The 8573-nt window shown below is 39.8% G+C and overlaps 1 pseudogene; it reads right to left on the minus strand.

Moving 5' to 3' along the window:
- Positions 1 to 6631: 6631 nt before the first annotated feature.
- On the minus strand, positions 6632 to 6852 carry LOC102285187 (ubiquitin-like protein 5 pseudogene; annotated as a pseudogene).
- Positions 6853 to 8573: the final 1721 nt, after the last annotated feature.

Genomic DNA, 8573 nt, shown 5'->3' on the forward strand with positions numbered 1-8573 from the left:
GCCAACATCTGCTGGATCATGGAAAAAGCAAGAGAGTTCCAGAAAAACATCTATTTCTGCTTAATGACTATGCCAAAGCCTTTGACTGTGTGGATCACAATAAACTGTGGAAAATTCTGAAAGAGATGGAAATACCAGACCACCTGACCTGCCTCTTGAGAAATCTGTATGCAGGTCAGGAAGCAACAGTTAGAACTGGACATGGAACAACAGACTGGTTCCAAATAGGAAAAGGAGTACGTCAAGGCTGTATATTGTCACCCTGCTTATTTAACTTATATGCAGAGTACATCATGAGAAACGCTGGGCTGGAAGAAGCACAAGCTGGAATCAAGATTGCCGGGAGAAATATCAATAACCTCAGATATGCAGATGACACCACCGTTATGGCAGAAAGTGAAGAGGAACTCAAAAGCCTCTTGATGAAAGTGAAAGTGGAGAGTGAAAAAGTTGGCTTAAAGCTCAACATTCAGAAAACGAAGATCATGGCATCTGGTCCCACCACTTCATGGCAAATAGATGGGGAAACAGTGGAAACAGTGCCAGACTTTATTTTGGGGGGCTCCAAAACCACTGCAGATGGTGACGGTAGCCATGAAATTAAAAGACGCTTACTCCTTGGAAGGAAAGTTATGACCAACCTAAGATGGCGTATTCAAAAGCAGAGACATTACTTTGCCAACAAAGGTCCATCTAGTCAAGGCTATGGTTTTTCCTGTGGTCACGTATGGATGTGAGAGTTGGACTGTGAAGAAGGCTGAGCGCTGAAGAATTGAGGCTTTTGAACTGTGGTGTTGGAAAAGACTCTTGAGAGTCCCTTGGACTGCAAGGAGATCCAACCAGTCCATTCTAAAGGAGATCAGCCCTGGGATTTCTTTGGAAGGAATGATGCTAAAGCTGAAACTCCAATACTTTGGCCACCTCATGCGAAGAGCTGACTCATTGGAAAAGACTGATGCTGGGAGGGATTGGGGGCAGGAGGAGAAGGGGACGACAGAGGATGAGATGGCTGGATGGTATCACCGACTCGATGGACGTGAGTCTGAGTTAACTCTGGGAGTTGGTGATGGACAGGGAGGCCTGGTGTGCTGCGATTCACGGGGTCGCAAAGAGTTGGACATGACTGAATGACTGAACTGAACTGAACTATTTACCTCACAAGTGGAGAAGGAATGTGAATGCATCTAAGAAGGGGAGAGAATTACAAATACATTTCCTATGTTTTAAAAATAGAGGTTTCAAAAATGGTTCCCAATATGAGAAGGAATGGATTGAAGGGAACAGGAATAGATGCTAACCCTCTTTGAATATACTTTGCTTTCTGGATTTGGATTTGGAACCATGCAACTCATTTAAAAAAGTGGAAAAAAATTAAATCTCCTACAAATTGAAACAGATGAATTCTAGGTATCTAGTTGGTAGCATAACCACAATTTACTCTTTGTAGGTACAAAGAGTCCAGAAATGGATAAAAAGGACAAACAACTCCTTGATCATCGGCTTCATGCTCCTTGGCCCCTTTGCTGTTCCTCCAGCACCCCAACCATACTGCCCCATAGAACTACATGTTTTGCTTCTTTAGTTTGGAACACCTTATGTTTACTTGGCTTAACCTCCACTTCATTCAAGTTTTTGCTCAAGTTACCTCTTAAATGTGGCTTTCCTGGATCCTTTACTTAACTTTATATTTCTCTGTGGCTGTTATTGCTACCTTGGCATCATGTATGGCCGGTTTGTTTGTATCTCACATTAGACTCTAACTTCTTCAAGAGATGGGAATACCAGACCACCTGACCTGCCTCCTGAGAAATCTGTATGCAGATCAAGAAGCAACAGTTAGAACTGGACATGGAATAACAGACTGGTTCCAAATCGGGAAAGGAGTACGTCAAGGCTGTATATTGTCAACCTGCTTATTTAACTTATATGCAGAGTACATCATGAGAAACATTGGGCTGGAGGAAGCACAAGCTGGAATAAACATAGCCAGGAGAAATATCAATAATCTCAGATATGCAGATGACACCACACTTATGGCAAAAAGTGAAGAACTAAAGAGCCTCTTGAGGAAAGTGAGAGAGGAGAGTTAAAAGTTGGCTTAAAACTCAACACTCAGAAAACTAAGATCATGGCATCTGGTCCCATCACTTCATGGCAAATAGATGGGATAACAATGGAAACAGTGACAGACTGTTATTGGGGCTCCAAAATCACTGCAGATGGTGATTGCAGCCATGAAATTAAAAGACGCTTGCTCCTTGGAAGAAAAGCTATGAGAAACCTAGACAGCATCTTAAAAAGCAGAGACATTACTTTGCCAACAAAGGTCCGTCTAGTCAAAGCTCTGGTTTTTCCAGTAGTCATGTATGGATGTGAGAGTTGGATCATAAAGAAAGCTGAGCTCCAAAGAATTGATGCTTTTGAACTGTGGTGTTGGAGAAGACTCTTGAGAGTCCCTTGGACTGCAAGGAGATCCAACCAGTCCATCCTAAAGGAAATCAGTCCTGAATATTCATTGGAAGGACTGATACTGAAGCTGAAACTCCAATACTTTGGTCACTTGATGAGAAGAACTGATTCATTTGAAAAGACCCTGATGCTGGGAAAGATTGCAGGTGGGAAGAGAAGGAGACGACAGAGGATGAGATGGTTGGATGGCATCACCAACTGAAGGGTCATGAGTCTGAGTGAACTCCGGGAGTTGGTGACGGACAGGGAGGCCTGGCGTGCTGCAGTCCATGGAGTTGCAAAGAATCGGACACGACTGAGTGACTGAACTGACCTGATATGATAGCAGGGACTTTGTTTTGTTTATTGCTAGATCTACATAGCCTAGAACCTGCTTGATCTATTTATAGGCACTCATTTCATTTTTAAGCAATGAGGTTGGAGAAGGAAAGGAGAAACCGTTAAATTTTCTTCACATGTGCATGTGTGTGCTTACCTCTGCATTATTTGATATGTTACCATAAGCATGAACTTCAACAGTTAAAAAGGCAATATGTTAGGAAAGTTTTAATTTATGATAACTGATAAATGTATTATATTATCCTCTCTGTGGCACCTGCATTAATGAAACCAAAGGGAAGCATTATTAAATGTTGAATTTCAGTTCTTGGTGATGGGCTTGGGTGTACTTTTAGGCAGTAGCCCTATCCAATATATTTCAAATTGTATTCAAACTCTAATCTATTCATGGTAAGGCTATTCCTGTTTTAAAGCATCATGTATGTGTGGATGTGGGTGTGTGCTCCTTTTTATCTATATATTGGCTGGAGTTTCTTGTATTCTTTTATGTGATAGAAAGGTATATTGTCAGTTTCAGCTATATGTGTGTGTATATACATTTACACACACACACACACACACATGCACACACATGCCATGCCATGCCATGCCATGCCATGCGGCTTGTGGGATCTCAGTTCTCCAAGCAAGGATTGAACCTGGGCCGTGGAACTGAAAGCAGTGAATCCTAACCACTTGACCACCAGGCAACTCTTGTATTACTCTACTTTTATTTAGTTTTTCACATTTTTTTCCTTTAGATTCATGTGTCAATCATTCATTCAACAAGCATTTTATTTATTTATTTTATATAATTGTGAGCCTGCTTTCTATAAGGATTTTCTTTGCTGAGAATTCTAGAATAAAATATGTAGTAATTAAGGTAAAATTAAAAGCCTTTTTTTTCCTGGCCCCCTACTACTTTGCTATTAAAATCCTCTGGTTTTCTATAGGTTTTCATGCTACTCTCTAAATTCATCCCACCCTTTGGCTGCTTTGCCTGACAAAGCACAGGGGGACCTCTGAGTGTTCAGTTACCTCTTATATATATCAACAAAATACATGTTACTCAAATTCAGCTGAAGGTTAAAAACAAAACAAATGGGGGGGCAGACTAAGTGCAGTGTTAAGAATTAGAACCAAGTTTTGTTAACTGTCTCTATTTGCTATCGTTGCTCCAAGATCATCTAGACAAATAGTATTTCCCTTGAGATCTGATAATTCCTTCCCACATTACACTTCTCTTGTCTTGGAGTTTTTATTTAATTTGGACCTCTAACCTGCCAGAATAGTAACCCTTCTGGCTTACTCATCCCATGCTTTGACATCCAACCAATTTTCTCTTAAAAACCATCAGGAAAAGAATCCCATCAAAATTGTCTTTCTAAAATAATGTAAGTAACGTATAACTACAGGCTTATAAATAATCAAAGCAATATAAAAATATAGCCAGCAAAATTATAACTGTTGTTTATCCTCCTCCCCAATATTGGTTTCCTCCTTAAAAATAAAAATTATTAACAGTACAGTGTGTACCTTTCTGGGCTTTCTTGGTGGCTCAGATGGAAAAGAATCTGCCTGCAATGTAGGAGATCCGGGTTCAAGCCCTGGTGGGGAAAATCCCCTGGAGAAGGGAATAGCTACCAGTATTCTTGCCTGGGTAATTCCATGGACAGAGGAGGCTGGCAGGCTGTAGTCCATGGATTTGCAAACTTTCACTATATTTTTACATGGAAAGAATTGGACATGACTGAGCATCTAAGAATATAGGAATATTGATATATATGAATAGAGTTTTTAATTTTCTTAAAAATTTATATCTTATTTTCAATGAATAGTGCTGGGAAAATTGGATATTTGCATGTGAAATGCTGCAAATCTTACCTCATACCATATACAAAAATTAACTCAAAGTGAATCAAAGACATAAATGTATGATCTGAAACTATAAAACCCTTAGAAAAAATCTCCATGACAATGGATATTGTAATGATTTCTTGGATAAGAAACCAAAAGCCAGGCAACAAAAGAAAAAGACAGATAAATTGGGCTTCATCAAAATTAAAAACTATGCATCAAAGGACGTTATCTAGAGAGTGAAAGGACAACCCACATCATGGAATAAAATATTAAAAATCATATCCCTGATAAGGTATTAATATTCAGAATATGTAAAGAACTCCTACAACTAAACAAACCCCTCAAACAACCTAATCTAAATATGAAAAAAGGAATTCAATAGGTGTTTCGCCAAACAAGATATACAAATGGCCAATAAGCACATAAAAAGATATACAACATCACTAGTCATTAGGGAAATGCAAGTCAAAACCACAATAAGATACCATTTCATACCAATAAGAAAGCCTATGATCTAAAAAAATGAAAAGTAACAATTGTTGATGGTGCAGTGATCACTGGAATGTAAAATGGTGTAGCTGCTATTGAAGACAATGTGATGTCTCTTCTAAAAAGCTAAATAAAGAATTACCATATGATCCACAATTCCACTTCTAAGTATATACTCAAAATAATTGAAAGCAGGGACTCAGATACTTGTACATCTGTTTATAGCAGCATTCTTCAGCATATTCCAAAAGGTGGAAAAAATACAAATGTCCATCAACAAATGAATGGATAAGCAAAGTGTGGTATATACATACAATGGGATATGTATGCTGGAGAAGGTGTGGAGAAAAGGGAACCCCCTATGCTGTTGCTGGGAATGTAAGTTGGTGCAGCCACTATGAGAAACAGTATGAAGTTTCCTTAAATACTAAGGAATATAGAGTTACGTATGATCTAGGAATCCCACTCCTGGGCATATCTCAGAAGAAAACTATAAATTGAAAAGATGTATGTACCTCAGTGTTGATAGCAGCACTATTTACAATAGCTAAGACATGGAAGCAACCTAAGTGCCCATCAACAGATGAATGGATAAAGAAAATATGCCTTCTTTATCCGATCATAAATGGAATATTACAACAGAATATTACTCAGTCATAATAAAGGATGAAATATTGCCATTTGCAACAGCATGGATGGACCTCGAGATTATCATACTAAATGAAGTCAAGTCAGAAAGAAAAAAACAAGTATCATGTGATATCACGTATATGTGGAATCCAAAAAAAAAAAAGTGATACTAGTAAACTTATGTACAAAACAGAAACGGAGTCATAGAAAGCAAACTTAAATGGGGAAAGGGAGTATTGCTGTTCTGTTGCTAAGTCATGTCCAGCTCTTTGCAGCCCCATGGACTGCAGCATGCCAGGCTCCTCTGTCCTCCACTATATCCTGGAGTTTGCTCAAATTCATGTCCACTGAGTCAGTGATGTTATTAAACCATCTCATCCTCTGCCACCCCATTCTCCTTTTGTCTTCATTCTTTGCCAGCATCAGGGGCTTTTTCAATGAGTCAGCTCTTCGCATCAGGTGGTCAAAGTATTGAAGCTTCACCTTCAGCATCAGTCCTTTCAATGAATATTCAGGGTTGATTTCCTTTAGGATTGACTGGTTTCATCTCCATACAGTCCAAGGGACTCTCAAGAGTCTTCTCCAGCACCATAGTATGAAAGCATCAATTCTTTGGCACTCAGCCTTCTTTCTGATACAACTCTCACAGCTGTACATGACTATTAGAAAAATAGTCTTTCACTATAGAAAAATAGTCTATGACTATTAGAAAAATATCTTTGACTCTATGGACCTGTGTTGGCAAGGAGATGTCTCTTTTTTTTTTTTTTTGCAATCCCTAAGGTATTATTAACATGAGTTTCCAAAAACAAGCATCCATATTAGTGTGGGAGGAGAGGGAAGGGCAGGGAGAAGGAATTCTGCTCTACTGGTAATAAAGCTCCAAGGTTCATCCATCATGGATTTCATAGTACCCCAGAGAAACCTGGTCCTTAAAAATCTTGTTCCACTTCTTCAGTACAATCTTGTTCCAGTGGTGCCAGTTTGGGCTGTGATCAGCTTCTTAAGGTCCCCAATGGTGTCATCAGTATTGCATGTAATGCAGACCTTCTTCCCCAGATGGTCATTGCAAATGACTTCAATCATCCTGGCTGGAGCTTAAATTGCCTAGAACCGACTGATACCACAACCTCCTCACTTGAGTCGATGTCTCTGCTTTTTAACATGCTATCTAGATTTGTCATAGTTTTACTTTCAAGGAGGAAGAGTTTTAATTTTGTGGGTGCAGGCACCATCTGCAGTAATTCTGGAGCCCAAGAAAATAAAATCTGTCACTGTTTCCTCTTTTCCCCCTTCTATTTGCCATGAAGTAATGGGACTGGAGGAGAAGGCAATGGCACCCCACTCCAGTACTCTTGCCTAGAAAATCTCATGGACGGAGGAGCCTGGTAGGCTGCAGTCCAGGGGGTCGCTAGGAGTCGGACACGACTGAGTGACTTCACTTTCACTTTTCACTTTCATGCATTGGAGAAGGAAATGGCAACCCACTCCAGTGTTCTTGCCTGGAGAATCCCAGGGACGGGGGAGCCTGGTGGGCTGCAGTCTATGGGGTTGCACAGAGTCGGACACGACTGAAGCGACTTAGCAGCAGCAGCAGCAATGGGACTGGATGCCATGATCTTAGTTTTTGGAAAATGCTGGGTTTCAAGCTAGCTTTTTCACTCTCCTCTTTCATACTCATCAAGAGGCTCTTTAGCTCTTCTTCACTTTCTGCCATTAGAGTGGTATCATCTGCATATCAACGGTTGTTGATATTTTCCCCAGTTATCTTGATTTTAATCCCAAGCAAGCTAGGGATTCATCCAGATTGGCATTTCACATGAAGTACTCATGTGAAATGCAGGGTGTCAATATACAACCTTGTGATACTCCTTTCCCAATTTTGAACCAGTCCGTTGTTTCATGTCTGGTTCTAACTGTTGCTTCTTGACCTGCATATAGGTTTCTCAGGAGACAGGTAAAGTGGTCTGGTATTCCCATTTCTTTAAGAATTTTCCACAGTCTGTTGTGATCCACACAGTCAAAGACTTTCACGTAGTCAGTGGAATAGAAGTAGATGTTTTTTCTGGAACTTGCTTGCTTTCTCCATGATCCAGTGCATGTTGGCAATTTGATATTTGGTTCCTCTGCCTCTTTGAAACCTACCTTGAAGATCTGGAAGTTCTCAGTTCATGTACTACTGAAACCTAGCTTGAAGGACTTTGAGCCTAACCTTGCTAGCATGTGAAATGAGTACAACTCTACAGTAGTTTGAACATTCTTTGGCATTGCCCTTCTTTGGGATTGGAAAGAAAACTGACGTTTTCCAATTCTGTAGCCATTACTGAGTTTTCCAAATTTGCTGACATATTGAGTGCAGCACTCTAACAGCATCACTTTTAGGATTTGAACTAGCTCAAATCCACTAGTTTTGTTCATAGTAATGCTTCCTAAGGCTCACTTGAATTCACATTCCACCATGTCTGGCTCTAGGTGAGTGACTACATCATTGTGGTTATACAGGTCATTAAGACTTTCTTGTACAGTTCTTCTGTGTATTTTTGCCACCTCTTCTTAATATCTTCTGCTCCTATTAGCTCCTCACTATTTCTGTCCTTTATTGTGCCCATCTTGTGTGAAACGTTCCCTTGATATCTCCAATTTTCTTGAAGAGATATCTAGTCTTTCCCATTCTATTGTTTTCCTCTATTTTTTTGCATTGTTCATTTTAGAAGGCCTTCATATCTCTCCCTGCTATTCTCTGGAACTCTGCGTTCAGTTAGGTATATCTTTCCCTTTCTCCCTTGCCTTTCACCTCTTTTCTTTCC

This window comes from Bos mutus, chromosome 2, assembly GCF_027580195.1.
Source record: "Bos mutus isolate GX-2022 chromosome 2, NWIPB_WYAK_1.1, whole genome shotgun sequence".
Lineage (NCBI taxonomy): Eukaryota > Metazoa > Chordata > Mammalia > Artiodactyla > Bovidae > Bos > Bos mutus.